We start from the raw sequence: 16,241 nt of genomic DNA on the forward strand, positions 1-16,241 counted from the left end.
GGCGCTGGTAGACTGTCCGTGTTTCACAGGCATACAACAATGAGGTCAGCACAATGGCTCTGTAGACTTTCAGTTTGGTTGTCAGTCTAATACCTCTTCTCTCCCAAACTTTTCCTTGAAGCTTCCCAAACACTGAGCTAGCTCTGGCAATGCGTACATCAACTTCATTGTCAATGTGTACATCCCTGGAAAGTACACAACCAAGGTAAGTGAACTTATCCACAGCATTCAAAACTTCTCCATTTGTTGTAACCAATGGTTCCACATACAGGTTCCACCTGTGTTTTCTTGGTGTTAATTATTAGGCCAAAATGAGCACAGGCAGCAGAGAATTGATCCATACTTTTGTTGCATCTCAGCTTCAGAGGCTGCATTGAGTGCACAATCATCTGCAAACTGAAAATCATGCACCAACCCTCCCTCCACTTTGGTCTTGACTTGTAGTCTTTTCAAACTGAAGAACTTGCCATCGGTACAGTAGTTGACCTTGATACTGTGTTCATCATCACTGAAAGCATTTGACATCATGGCTGAAAATATCATGCTAAAAAGCATGGGAGCAAGCACACAGCCCTGTTTCACTCCACTGGTTGGGAAGGCACAAGAACATTGTCCACTATCCAGCACCTGGGTAATCATACCATCATGAAATTGATGTGCAATACTGATGAACTTCTCTGGATAACCAAATTTTAACATAATTTTTCATAAGCCCTAACAACAAACAGTGTCAAAGGCCTTGGTCAGATCTACAAATGTTGCATACAGACCTCTGTTCTGCTCCTGGCATTTCTTCTGGAGTTGTCAGGCAGCAAACACCATAGTGACTGTTCCTCAGCCCTTTCTGAAGTGACACTGGCTCTCAGGTATATGACCATCTTCCAGGTGAAGGATCAGCCTGTTAAGGAAGACTCTAGCAAGAACTTTGCCAGCAATGACTAAGAGAGAGATGCCCTTGTGATTGTTGCCCCCTTTACCTTTATAGAGATGGACAATGGAGGCATCCTTGAACTCCTGGGGGATAACCTCCTCTTTCCATATAACCTGGAAAATTTCAGTCAGCTTTTGTATGAGCAATGGTTCCCTTACCTTGTAAATCTCAACTGGAATAGAATCAGCACCAGGTGCTTTACCACATGAAAGGAGCCTAATGGCCCTCAAAACCTCTTCTTCAGTTGGAAGTTCAGCTAAGAAGGGATTGACTTAAACCTGAAATAAATGCTCAGTGGCCTCAGCATTGACTGATGATGGTCTGTTGAGAACACTATGGAAGTGTTTAGCCCATCTCTCTAGGATCATGTCCTTATCACTAATCAATGTGGTTCCATCAGCACTGAGTAGTTGTGATGCACCACAGGTTTTTGGTCCATAAATAGATTTCAAGGAATCATAAAAGGTCTTTGAATTATTACTATCAGCATAAAACTGAATTTCATCTGCCTTCTTACTGAACCTGGAATCCTGCTTGTACTTTGCTTTTGATGAAATTAAATGCTGCTTTCTTAGATGTAGATGAACTATCCTGGTAAATCCTGTGGAGTTCTTGTTTTTCATTTGGCAGCTTCTGAATTTCCTCATCATTTTCATCAAACTAGTCTTGGTGTTCGTGAATTTTCTGACCCATATGAGCAAATGCAGTGCTGTACACCAAATCTCTGAAAGTTGCCCACTCCTTTTCTGTTCCACTGTTGCCAACTGTGTGTTGGCTTAATTTACCCTCCAAGTCAGACACAAACTATTCACACTCAGAGAAAAGCTCTAATTTGTTGACATTAATTCTTCTGGTGGTCATTTTGCCTTGGGGGCAGCACTTTTGATGAATGTGAATATTTAGCTTGGGAAGAATAAGTCTATGATCAGTCCAGCACTGTGCACCACACATTGCCTTTGTCACTCTCACATCTTGTCTGTCTCTTCTCCTTACAATCACATAGTCTATTAGATGCCAATGTTTGCTGCATAAGTGCATCCATGAAGTTTTATTGCATTTAGGTAAACAGAAGACAGTGTTGGTTATAAGAAGGTCATGAGATACATAAGTCTTCAGCAGTAGATGACCATTGCCGTTGCTGTCTCCAACTCCATTCCTCCCTAGGACTCCCTGCCAAGTCTGGTAGTCTGAGCCTACTTTAGCATTAAAGTCACCCAGAATGATAACCTTGTCCTCTTTTGGAACATTGATGATAAGGGTTTCTAGGTGTTTATAAAATTTTTCTTTGACTTCATCAGGGTTTGTCATGGTAGGAACATAGGCACTGATGATGGTGGCATGGCGTTTTCCTTCTGTGGCAATTACATTGTGATGAGCCTGTCAGTGACTTCTTTTGGCGGGCATAGCAGCTTATAGCATAGATTAGTTTTGATTGCAAAACCCATGCCAGCTTCACAACACTCCCCTTCACTGCTCCTACTCCAGAAAAATGTGTATCCAGCTTCAACTTCAGTAAGTTGGCCTTCATTTGCCAGCCTTGTTTCACTCAGGGCTGCTATTTGGATGAGAAACCTGTTGAGTTCTCTGGCAACAAGAGCAGTTCGTCTTTCAGGTCTACTGAACTTTTTGTTGTCTATAAGTATGCACACATTCCATGTGCTGATGGTGAGTGGAATCATCTTTGCAGATGTTTTTGTACATTTTGTTTATTTTTTGTGTGTTTCAACCGCAAAGAATTCATACCTGAAAGAAATACTTAATATATTGATTTTGTAAATTTCTTTAGATAACATTGGTGCCTTAATAACATAAGAGGATTTATAGGTGGGAGAAAGTCTTTGTAGAGACAAGAAGTTTTACTGATTGTGAATCACCTTGAAATGACATTTTAGACGAAGTGTCTAGAACTTCTTAAAACATATACTGCATTACTCAGTTTTACTCTCTTGTTTAAATTTCTACATTGCAGAATAGTATTTCTTTTAACTACTGGCTTTCTCTTAAAAATATAGGGAAGGGATGTACCATATACCCTGAACTCCTGAATCCTTAATTAGCCAGTGTGCAAGGCTAGCTAGTGAGAATTTCATGTTGAAAAACACAGAAAGACCCAAGTCCTGAATTATATACTCAGGCATAGACTTCCATCCTGTATGAAATAGCCTCCTTGGAAGAACCCAACTGTGTGTATAGTTTTCCATTAAGTCCATGAGGGTATAAAAACGTCTCTCCTGCATGGGTGAGGAGGCACACAGCATATGGTATAGTGTTCCTGGTTGCCACTGGTACACTAGTGATTTTATCAATATGGTCCATTGTGCCTTTGGTAATCAGGTTCCTAGGGTCTGTGATCATATCAGTTTTTCAGGCTACAGGCTTACAGTAACCTGCACTTACAGTATGTTGACTGTTTTGATAAATGCCAAAAGTAAATCCTGATATATTCCATAACTGCTTTCTAGTGTAATTACTACATTATGCAATTCTAATTGAAATAATGATTGACATCCATATAGTTACCATACCCTTTGTTACCATTTTGTGAAAATCTTTAGCAATGGCTTTTGCTTTAACATTGTAGAATTTATGCTGGAGAGAAACTCTTTGAGGTAGTGACTGGTTAAAGTCTTCAGTCACAACTTCTGCCTTATTCAACAAAAGGGCATTCACAGAATCTGTTTCAGAGAATCTAATGTCACCAAGTTGAACCATTGGTCTTTCTTTTCACTGGACGGTGATGTTATTATGGCCATCAGGTCTCTCCTTGGAAGGGGAATCACTATTTTAAAAGTCCCTTCTGTATTTAGTTAGCTGTGACTGTCACGAGGCTTTTCCTTACATCAAACTTTATTCTCTCTTTCCACAACTTCCATCCATGGCAACCATTGTTCTTGATTCTGCCCTCTGGGGCCAAGCAAAAAAAGTCTGTTTTTTCATAATATATCCCACCTCCCCACACTATTCTGGGAGTTTTAACAGATCCTGATAAGAAATATTTTCAGGTTTACTCACCATCCTGGGCACTATCTTGTAGATGAACCTTAATTTATAGTTTCTAAAATATGGTGGTTAGAACTGAACACAGTATACCAGATGTGGTCTTATAAAACAGAACTCTCCGTTCCTTTTTCTTGGCCCTGTTATTTCTTTAAATGTAGCATATTATGCCATTTTACTTGTGTGTGAATAGAAGAGCTGTGAGAAATATTGAAAGGATAGAATTGACAAGGCTAGCGACAATTATGGATACGGGCTTTGAATGGAAAAAGTTCTAGTGATCAACCAACATTCATTAAGCACCTATTATGTGCCATGCGCTATGCTAAAGATACAAGTTCAAAGGATAAAACAATCTACTCACCAAGCTCACATTCTAATGGGAGGTTCTTAGGTTGTAAACATGGATGACTTTACTTCCAAAAAGTAGGCATTTAAGGCATAAGGTAATGAGTTCCTTTTTTGGACATGTTGAGTTTCAGGTGTCTTGGACATCCAGATGATGTGCAGAGGCAGCTACATGGAGCAGTGGATAGATTGGAAAGATCTAGTTCAAATCCAACCCAAGACATTTAATGGTCATATGGCTCTGAATAAATCACAACCTCTGTCTCAGTTTCTTTATCTGTAAAATGGAGATAATTAAAGCACCAATCTCCCAGGGTTGTTGTGGGGATAAAATGAAATAATGTTTATAAAGCACTTTGCAAACCTTAAAATGCTATGTAAATGCTTGTTGTTACGTCAAGTAGCAGTTGAAAGTGCATAAGGAACTGAGAAAAAAGGATGAGGTCTGAACTGTGTAGAGGTGATAGTAGCATGGTACAGTGGGAGGAGAGGGGAATCGAATCAGAGGACCTCAGTTTGAATTCTGGTTATAGCTCCTACACCTGGGTAACCATGGAGAGCTATGTTAGGGCTTAATTTCCTTATCTGTAAATGGAAGAGGTTGGACTAACTAATACACAACTCTAAATCTATGATTAGTGGTCATGAGGCAGCAAAAGGACATTTTATAAGGAGGATTCTCCATTTAAATAGGCACATAAAATATGATTTGAAGAGGGAGTGGGTATTTACATGTAGGTAGATCAGAAATGGTTTCCTATAGGAAGTACCAAGAAAGTATTGAAAATAATGAAACAGCCACTTTTGGGCCCAGAGGGGTTAGGGCATCGCTCCTTTCCCACTAAAGGGACCTCCACTCTGGGCTCACACTCAAAAGTCTAGGTTCATTCCCCAGGCAGATCTGACTCCTTAAAAAAAGGTGTTTGGGCTTTTCGCCTTGAATTCTGGCACTTTACATCCCAGTCTCAGAACTTTAGACAGAATTGTTATAACAAATAATAACTGGCATTTATATAACACTTAAGGCTTACGAATCATTTTGCAAATACTATATTATATACTCACAACAACCCTGGGAGCTGTGTGCCATGATTATCCTCATTTTTCAGCTTAGGTTATCGAGGCTGGTGGAAGTTAAGCCACTTGCCTAGGGTTACACAGATTTGAACTTGGGTTTTCTTGACTCTGGGCAGCTAGATGGCATACAGTGCTGGGCCTGGAGTCAGAAAGACTCATTTTTGTGAGTTCAAATCTGACCTTAGGCACTTTTTAGCTGTGTAAATTTGGGCAAGTCGCTTAAACCTATTTACCTCAGTTTCCAAATGAGCTGGAGAAGGAAATGGCAAACCCCTCCAGGATCTTTGCAAAGAAAACCCCAAATGGGGTCACAAAGACCTGGAAACAATTGAACAACAATTCTTAACTCAAGTTTCAGCATATTATCTTCTACACCTCCTAGTTGCCTTCTACTTAAAACAGGTTTGGCTCACATCCAGGGTCTCCCCAAAGGATACTTGATGTATGTCTATCCTTTGTAAGACAGCTGTTTCTTTCTTCACCATTAGATGTTTAAAGTACAACAGATTCACAAGTTCAGTATTATCTCTAGGCAGATGATTTCCATATTGATACATCTAACTCATGTCTCCTTTGAGTTCCAACCTTACATCCCAGTTGCTTCTTGGATATTTTGAAAGGGATGTCCATTCCCTTGGTTGTCTGCCCTCTGAGTCCTTGTATGGACACACTGGGAGTCCACTAGTATAAAAATAATCTGCTGCTAGTATCTGGCAGCCCCTTATATATTTAATGTCTCCTTCCCACCTCTTTTTCAGAGCCCTGAGACTTGGGATGTCCCAAGTTACACCCAAGATGGGTGTAATAAAAACATAGGATCCTGATGGTTTTTCAGGAGTCCTTAATAGTATGAAGAAAGGCAAGATGCAAAGTGGTGCCCAAATTCTACAGTCAGTGATGCAGCTAACATCTGCTGTAGCAGAAATGCAATGATGACAATCAGATCAACTGAAGAGCTCTTCAGATCTGCTTTTTAAATATGATCTTTTACCTTTCACAGAGAGCTGGGTGAATGTTGCAAGAACTCTAAACAACTTGAGGACACAAATCCAGTAAGGCTAATTAAAAGGGATAGGAAAGAGGAGCGTGGAAGGACTTCAGATTCTGAAATACAATGTGACTGATGCTGGAGGAAGATGGAGAGGATGAGTGACACACATTGATAGGGGAGAAAAAGCTTAGAAGGTAGAGTGTCGAGTACCAGTGGGGAGAGTCTGGACTACTGTAACCCCATCTTATTACTTTTCTGAGGAGTTGTGAACATTTTAACCACAATCTCTCTACGGAAATAATCTGTGGCTTGCTATTTCCTTGTCCAATTTATTTTACAGATGAAGAAACTGAGGCTAACTGTTACTTGCTAGGGTCACACAGTTAGTAAGTGAACTCAGGTTTCCCTGAGTGAAAGCCAGTACCCTATTCACAGTACCACCTCACTGCCCTCACTCTATCCATATGTTTCCACTAGTTTCATATCTGTTGTCTCTAAACTCTTTGAGAAGCCTGGAACGGTCCTCTTAACTCTACGATCTAGTTTCTGACTTTATCATTCAACCCAGCTCCAGAGTTACAAATGCTCTCTTTTTAAAAATAATTTATTCAAGTTTTCAACATTCATTTCCACAAAATTTGGGGTTGCAAATTTGTTCCCCATTTCTCCCCTCCCTAAACCACAAAACGCTGAGCATTCTAATTACCCCTATCACCAATCTGCCCTCCCTTCTAACATCCCTCCCTTCCCTTATCCCCATCTTCTCTTTTGTCCTGCAAGGCAAGATAACTTTCTATACCCCATTACCTGTATTTCTTATTTCCTAGTTGCAAGAACAATACTCAACAGTTGTTCCTAAAACTTTGAGTTTCAGCTTCTTTTCCTCCCTCCCTCCCCACCCATTCCCATATCTGTGTAGTTTTGCAAATGACTTCCATAATAGTCGTGTTGTGTAAGATTAACTATATTTTCCTCCATCCTATCCTGCCCCCCATTGCTTCTGCTGTCTCTTTTGACCTTGTCCTTTCCTAAGAGTGTTAACTTCTAATTGCTCTCTCCTCCCATTGCCCTTCTTTCCATCATCCCCCCCCGCTTATCCCCTTCTCCCTCACTCTCCTGTATTGTAAGATAGGTTTTCATACAAAAATGAGTGTGCATTTTATTATAATATTCCACACCCTTCAATCCCTTAATGTAGAACCTGCTAGATCTTGTGTTATCCTGATTATATTTCCACAGTACTTGAATTGTTTCTTTCTAGCTGCTTGCAATATTTTCTCCTTGACCTGGGAACTCTGGAATTTGGCCACAATGTTCCTAGGAGTTTCTCTTTTTGGATCTCTTTCAGGAGGTGATCAGTGGATTCCTTGAATATTTATTTCATCCTCTGCTTCTAGAATATCAGGGCAGTTTTCCTCGATAATTTCATGAAAGATGATGTCTAGGCTCTTTTTCTGATCATGGCTTTCAGGTAGTCCCATAATTTTTAAATTGTGTCTCCTGGATCTATTTTCCAGGTCAGTTGTTTTTCCAATGAGATATTTCACATTATCTTCCATTTTTTCATTCTTTTGTTTTGTGATTTGTTGGTTTTTCATAAAGTTATTAGCCTCCACCTGTTCCATTCTAATTTTTAAAGAACTATTTTCTTCAGTGAGCTTTTGAACCTCCTTTTCCATTAGGCTAATTCTGCTTTTTAAAGCATTCTTCTCCTCATTGGTTTTTTGTACCTCTTTTGCCAGTTGAGTTAACCTATTTTTAAAGGTGTTATTTTCTTCAGCATTTTTTTGGGTCTGCTTTAGCAAGGTGTTGACCCACTTTTCATGCTTCTCTTGCATCTCTCTCATTTCTCTTCCCAATTTTTCTTCCACCTCTCTTACTTGATTTTCAATATCCCTTTTGAGCTCTTCCATGGCCTGAGACCATTGAATATTTATTTTTGATGTTTGGGATACAGAAGCCTTGACTTTTATATCTTTCCCTGATGGTAAGCATTATTCTTCCTCATCTGAAAGGATGGGAGAAGATATCTGTTCACCAAGAAAGTAACCTTCTATAGTCTTATTTTTTTCCCCCTTTTTGGGCATTTTCCCAACCAGTCACTTGACTTTTGGGTCATTTGTCAAGAGTAGGGTGTACTCTGGTAATCTGTAAGATCTCAGTTCCTCCAAGGTGGCACAATCAATCATGTACTGGTCTGGGAGCAGAGAGAGATTTTTGTGCCCAGAATCCCAGAAGTTACCTCTCCACAGCCACCTGGTCTCCAGTTCTGCCAAGTCAGCACTGGGGGCTGATTTTCAGTTAAGCTGTGGGGGCAGGGCCACCATTCAGTGTGAGTCAAAGACCAGCTCCCTCAGTGCCTTTACACAGGGCTGAGATAATATTCAGCCCCTCAGTGCCCCCAGGAGTTTTTACACTCCAACAATGGATGCCGGCAGTGGCTGTACAGGTTGCTGTGTGGCCTCTGTGGCAGCTGCCTGCTGCCAGAGCTATGGGAAGGTCCTTTTCCCTTCCTGGCCAGCTGAAAAAACTCCATCACTGACCTTTGGCTCCTGTGGGTTGAGGGATCTGCAGACTGCTGCTACTGTGACTAGAGATTCCTCCCGCCATGTGTCCTCCTCCCAGAGTCCCTCCTCAAAGTCCGGCCAAGGCTGGGCTGGGCTCCACTCTGTGACCAGTGCAACCAACATTTCCTTTCAGATCTTCCTGGACTGGAAATCTGCTCCACTCTGTTGTTCTCCACTTCTGCTGCTCCAAAATTTGTTGAGAGTCCCTCTCTACAGGTATTTTATGGGCTGTGTGGGGAGACCCTGCCTATGTGTGTCTTTCTACTCAACCATCTTGGCTTCGCCCCTCAAATGATCTCTTAATTGCCATATCTAATGGTCTTTTTCCAATCCTCATCCTTCCTCTCTCTGAAACTTGTGTCACTATCAGCTTCTTCCTCCTCAATACTTCTCTCCAGGTTTTGGGGCCCTACTCTCTCCTGGTTCTCTTACCTGTCTGGACATTCCTTCTCTGTCTTCTTTGCTGGATCGTCACCCAGGTCAGGCCAACTAACCAAGAGAGTATCCTCCAAAGCTCTGTCCTAGGTCCTCTTCCTTGATGGCCTCATCAGCTCCTGTGGATTTAATTATCATTTTTATACTGATGTTTCCCAAATCTACTGTTTTAAGCCCTAACCTCTCTGCTGATCTCCAGTATTGCATCTCCAACTGCCTCTTGCATATCTTTAACTCAGTGTCTCACAAGCGTCTTAAACTCAACATGCCCCAAATAGAACTCATTATCTTTCTTCCTGAATGTTCCCCTCTTCCTAAATTACCTGTTATAGTTGAGGGTATCATTGTTATTCCAGATACTCAGGCCCTTCACAAGCAGCTCCCACCTACCTTTCTGTTCTTATACCTCACCTCCTCCTCATCTCTCCCTCCTGGCTTCCTTCAAGTCCCTTCTTCATGAAGCCTTTCTTATAATGGCTGAAGTCCTCCCCTAATTGTAGTGCTCGTCCTCTGTTGATTATCTCCCATTTGTCCTGTTTGTTCATGGTTCTTTGCATGATGTCTCTCCTATTAAACTGGGAGCACCATGAGAGCAGGGTTTGTCTTTTACCTTTCTTCATATCAACAGCCCTTAGCTCAAAGAATGACACATAGTAGGCACTTAATCAGTGTTTATTTGACTAACCATTAAAACACTGCAAAACCGTATCAATTTTATGTTCTCTCTATCTTAATGAAATCTTTTTTTCTGCTCCCACTTAGTTTAACTTAAATTGATAACTTAATCTTAACTTCTACCAGACAGCTTTCCTGGCTTTCCCAGCAGTCTGGCATCTTGATTTGATTAAACCCTGTGTTACTGTGCCTGACTGGTCCTGGGTCTTGTTTGTCCAGTTTGTTTCACTATTAATTTTCTATTTCTTAACCCTTAGCTGAGGTGGTTCAAGGGGTACTGGGAATGTCCTGAGTTTTAGTTGGTTAGAACATGAAGGTAAACTCCACTCCTCTCTGCTCAGAGTTTGCTCTTCTAGGAGGGCAGGCAGCTCTCAGGGGTTTGGGCTCTAGTTTGGAAGTGTGGAGGACCTGGGCCTTTTCTTAACATGGCTCCCATTTGGAAACCCATAATTGTGGAACTCCTTTGGCTGGGTGTGTCCACTGGGCAATAGTACCTCTGGACCTGAAGAGCTCAGGACAATAAGGTGGGATAAAGAGGAAAAGGAACCCCAGCAGCCCTCATCCCCCAATTGATAAAGCAGGGAGACAGGGAAGTGTGGGTGGGGGTGCTGAGGGGAAACTTGCACCAAATGTAGGTCCATGTAGGATCCAAGGCTCCGTCCAACTATGTAGCTCTTTTCTTTTCTCCAAGTGATTTAACTTTGCTTCTTGAACTTTCCCTCAGTATTGTTGATGAGATGAGGAGAAGATTCAATGTTATTTTATGGCAAGGAGTTTGGGAAGGAGTCCACTACCTTGATTTTTTTTTAGTTTAGCCTTCTTGATTGAAACCCATTGATTATATATTAAAAATGCATACTTTTATACACAATGACTCTAAAAGAGTAAAAACAATTAACGCTGAAAGGCAGCTGAAGACAGGAATTTTAATGACATAATGAAACACCACTAGCCGTGGAGAGGTGGGTGTTGGGACTGGAAGCTCAATTCCGTGTGGACAGTCTCGGGCAGGTAAAAGTGGGACTTCTAAATCTTAGAGTCTTACGAGGCCCTCCATGAACAGCGGGGTTCGAGAAGGTCAGACCGAGCTAGCTCGGCTAGCTCGGGTATTTCCGCCTCTCCCCCGGAGATACCTGATGGGTGGAGTCTCCCTGCCCTCGAGGTCGTCCCGGATTGGAGCACACCTAGTTACCTAACAGCACGGTATTGAGATGCAAACTGTGTGGCTGAAGATTAAGTAGGATTGAGGAAGCCTAAAAGCGCTTAGCACGTGTGGAGCCAAAGAGAAAAGTAGGGCTCCGCTTCTTTTCTTTCCTCTCTCCCCTCCCCCCCTCTCTCCCCGCTTGTACTTCTACTTCCATTCCCTTAAGCTTAGCCTCCTTAGGAAATCTCCCCCTCTTCGTCCTAAGAAAGAAGACTCCCTGCATTTGTAACCGAAACCCTGTAATAAAGCTCAACCCCTGTTTGACTCTGGAACGTCCTTTCTCTCATACGTGCATCCGGCGTGGCCAGCCGAAGACCTCGGGAGGTGAGGTAAGGAAGACTCGGGTAGCCCAATACAGGCCTCTAGGCTTGGCAGGTGGGGGACCACGGCTATGGAGGTGTGCGTACAGACTGTGGCCATGCTGTCAAATACAGCGTCTGTGGATTGGTTTTGGTTACCTGGGAGGGAGGGGGCGGGAAGGGTAGTGCTAATGAAAAAATAACCTCTGAGTAAAAACAAAAAGGAAAAGGAAAACTTTAAAAATGACAATACTAAAGCAATATAGGCAAGCCACGACGCAGAACAGAGGAAGTTGGAGAGCTCCGCATCTCTTCTTAAGGGAACACCCGAGAACCCCGGGAGCCTGCGCTCCAGCCCCAGCCCGCCCCCCCCCCCCCAGGCTCGGAACTCCATTTCCCAGAAGTCCAAGCCCAGGGAGCTGTAGGACTTCCGTTAGGCACCTCGGAGAGCGACCAGAGCAGGAGAACAGGCGGCGCTGACGACGGAGACTTCTGTTCCCTTCCTTGTGCTCTCTGCCCGCAGCCTGGTGAGGGTCTCCTGGCCCCTCTCCCCCCAGGATCGCCTCTCCTCCCACTGGCCCCTCCCTCCCCCGCCATCGTTCATCCCTGCTGCGAGGAGCTGAGGGGAGGAGGAGGAGAGCGAGGACTCCTCCGAGCCCGAGTCTTCCTTTGTAACCATGCCCGAGCAGGGTGACCCTCCGGCCGCCCGGGAGCTCCCAGCTCAGAATCCCGGCTCCGCGACCTGGCCGCCGGCCTCGCTCAGGCTGGATCTCTCTCCTTCCCAGATTCACCGACAGGGATCTGTTGTTTTCCAAGAGGGAAAGGGAATGTCCCCGGGCGTCCCCAGAGCCGCCTTCCAGGTGAGTTGGGTTTCAGTGGCACGGAACTGATGGACAGATTTCTAGAGTACAAAGTGTCTGTCCCCTCCCGCACCCAGCCCCCAAACCCTCGAGCCGTGATGCGCCATCCATACCCACGTCTGCTAAGTGCCGAGTACCAAGCTGGATGCTACGGAGAACGTTACACAAGTGTAGACGCTAGTCCACTCCTCTTGTGAGCAAGGACTGTTTCTCGCTGGTACCAGTAATTAACGTATTAGGACAAGGTTTTTCCCCTTTTCTACTTCGTCATCCAGACATCAACCAGTGTGGGAAATCTTAGGCACAGCTTTACCCAGGCCAAGATCTGAGACAGTAAAAGAAATGATAACTTGGGCTAATAAGTGCATTGTGTTTGCTCAGACAGGTATGGGGAAATGTGGATCCTCCTTCTTGTCAGCCAGGTGATATGGAAATTACTAAGTGTCTTTTACCAAGATTTGGGTGACCCAAGTAACAGCACTCCAAGACTCTCGTTGTAATTTTAGCCCACCCTCTTATTGTAATATTCATTTTCTTATGAATTGTTGACCAATCAGAGTTGATTGCCACCTTGAGGAATACCTACTCCCAAGAGCATACCAACTGTAATCCCACCCTCATGAGGGGTCTTTGGTCTAAGAAAGATGGCCAAATGACCATCCTTTTATTAATAAACATGCTGGTTTTTTAATAAAATGATTAAATTACCCAGGAATTATGTCTCTTGAACTTTTTTAAACATCACACTATAAAGAATTTTCAGTCATGCTGTGAAGATCAGGCTAAGACCAACTGTTTAATATGCATTACTCATGCATTTTCCAGTGTTTTGGGGGAATATTAAAGGAACTAAGTATTATATGAGTTCAGAGATTGATGTTAGTTGGGTTCACATAAGCTGCAAAGGCTTCTCAAAGGTTTCTGTGAGTCATGCCCTGGAAATAACCAGCTAGGATTGGTAGGTTTTGATTACCTAGGAAGACGGGAGTTAACATTTCATCTTTTGGCGCCAGTGTGGACTCTGGACTGACTGTGGAAGGCCTTTCCTGCTGAGGAATATCAAGAGGTAAATTCAGATTGTGGAGAAGAATAAAGTACCCTCCAAAAAGATTTCATTTCCACTTCTGCAAAGAGCCTACCCTTTACCTGGGCATTGGAAGCAAGATACCCCATCTGGAGAGAAATATGAGAAGGCAAATTGTGAAATCTGTGGTCTGTTGAGAAAAGACAATATTCTTTTTTTTCTTTTTTATCAATCTCATTTTATTTTATTTTTTTAATTTTTTTTTAATGTTTAACAATCACTGCCATGCAATTGAGATTTTATCCCCCCCCACCTACTCCCCACTACCCCCCTCCCTCCCCACGACTGCATACAGTTCTGTATAGGTTCTACATATACTTTCCTATTGAGTATATTTTCACTATAGTCATGCTATGTAGTCGGACTAAAATAAATGGAAGAAATCATATAACAAATCAAAACATGATACACAAACACATACACAAACATGGTCTGCTACATTCTGCGAATGACTTCCATATTTCTTTCTCTGAGTGTGGAAGGCATTTTGCCTTAGAGAACCACCATTGGGATTTTTTTTTTAAAGAAGTTCTTGCGTTATTACAAAATTCCAAGTCTACCAGAAAAAACTCTCGCACACTGTGGTCGTTGCTGTGCACAAAGTTCTCCTGGTTCTGCTCCTTTCACTCAGCATCAGGTCATATAAGTCCTTCCAGGCCTCTCTGAAGTCTTCTTGTTCCTCATTTCTTATGGCACAATAGTACTCCATTACATTCATATACCATAATTTATTCAGCCATTCTCCAATTGATGGACATCCCCTTGACTTCCAGTTTTTGGCAACTACAAAGAGTGCTGCTATAAATATTTTTGTACATGTGGGACCCTTTCCCATTTTTATGATCTCTTGGGGATACAGTCCTAGTAGCGGTATTGCTGGGTCAAAGGGTATGCACATTTTTGTAGCCCTTTGGGCATAGTTCCAAATTGCTCTCCAGAATGGTTGGATGTGCTCGCAGCTTCACCAACAATGAATTAGTGTTCCAACTCTCCCACATCCTCTCCAGCATTTATCATTTTCTTGTTCTGTCATGTTTTCCAGTCTTATAGGTGTGATGTGGTACCTCAAAGTTGTTTTGATTTGCATCTCTCTAATCAACAGTGATTTGGAGCATTTTTTATATGATTATAGATATCTTTAATTTCTTCTTCCGAAAATTGCCTGTTCATATCCTTTGACCATTTATCAATTGGGGAGTGACTTGTATGATTATATATTTGAGTCAGTTCTCTATATATTCTAGAAATGAGGCCTTTATCCCCGAGCTTAGCTGTAAAAATTCTTTCCCAATTTACTAGAAAAGACAATATTCTATACAACACTATGCACAGAAAGCAGATTTCTGTGGTCAATGAAGGGAGTGTGTTGAGAAGAGATTATTAGGAGATGCTGATTATTAGGAGATCATCTGTGCTGGAATTGGAATTGGACCTTTGAGGAGAGAGAACAACTTATTTATGAAGTGGGTTAGGGTTTAAGTGAGAGACTAAGTTCATGTAGTGCAGATTAGTGAAAACAGTAATGTGAATTTGTAATGGGACAGGCCTTTTTGGTATGTGTTTTATTCCATCCTTTTTTTTTTTCTGCCCAGGACCTAGATGATTTAGAGAGCAGTAGGAGGAACCCAGCGTTACAACTTAGTGAAATAGGCATTGTTGTAATTAAAGTAGAAGCGTATGTAAAGTATAAATGTTAAACATATGTAAAGTAGCCAACCATGGACACCAGGTTATAGAAAAGAAGTTATTAACCTTTTTTTGGGTCATAGGCCCCTTTCACTGCAACCAAAAGAGCCCTTCTCAGCCCTTCTCTTGTTTTCTTTGTTTTAACTTATGATTCAGGGAAATACCAAATATCAATTACAGATACGTGAGAATAAAGATTTTTTTCTAATTCAAATTCATAGACTCCAGGAGATCGGTCTACAGATTCCTTAAAATTAAAAATATTGCCATTGAAGAAGTGTAGTATAATTAAAAGTATGCTGCTTTTTTTGTGTGAATTGTGGGTGTCAGAGAGGGAATCAGTGTATCTGTGAGGAGGCTGAACACATAAAGTGGATGTTGGAGAAGAAGATGTTAGATCATGAAAGAAGTTGGGCCAGAAAATGGAGCTGTCCAGTTTGGAATGTATTAGTGTGAAGTAGTGGCATGAGATGAGATCCAGGCTGTGATGAATGATTATGGAGTGGAAGTGAATCATAGGGATGTCATGGACTTTTTAGTGCCATGTTGTAAATACTGAAATTAACAAAGATGTACAGATAAAAATGTCCACCAGGTACTGAAGTTATCTAGGAAGACGGGAATGGGTAGGTGATGGCAAAGGTGAAGCCATTTGCAATTTACTTCTGAAAAATTGTGCCCAAAGCATGGACGCTAAAGTGACTACACCTTCAGGGTATGAGGAGAAATGATTCAAGTCAAGTCTCTTCTTTTCTCTTCTATGCTACTTTATCTGGCGATCTCATTAGCTTCCATGGATTTAAATACCATCTCTGTGCTCATGATTTTCAAATCTATCTATCCTGCCCCAACGTCTTTGCTGATTTCCAAATCTCATATCTCCAACTGCCTTTCAGATATCTCAAATTGAGTCCAGTAGGTATCTTAAACTCAGTATGTCCAAAACTGAACTCATTGTCCTTCCCCTTAAACACTCCCCTCCTCCTACTTTGCATATCACTATAGAGGGCAACACCATCCTCCCAGTCCTTCAGGCTCACATCCTAGGAGTCATCCTGAACTCCTCACTCTCTTTCACCACCCATAT

The 16,241-nt window shown here is 42.1% G+C and overlaps 1 long non-coding RNA gene across 1 annotated transcript; it reads left to right on the top strand.

The window, feature by feature from the left end:
- The first annotated feature begins 11,950 nt into the window (after positions 1 to 11,950).
- On the top strand, positions 11,951 to 13,088 carry LOC140508479 (uncharacterized). Its single transcript, XR_011968451.1, has 3 exons — positions 11,951 to 12,051; positions 12,310 to 12,384; positions 12,766 to 13,088. It is a non-coding gene; the product is annotated as an uncharacterized lncRNA (long non-coding RNA).
- The last annotated feature ends 3,153 nt before the right edge of the window (positions 13,089 to 16,241 follow it).

This window comes from Notamacropus eugenii, chromosome 5 (genome assembly GCF_028372415.1).
Source record: "Notamacropus eugenii isolate mMacEug1 chromosome 5, mMacEug1.pri_v2, whole genome shotgun sequence".
Classification (NCBI taxonomy): Eukaryota; Metazoa; Chordata; class Mammalia; order Diprotodontia; family Macropodidae; genus Notamacropus; species Notamacropus eugenii.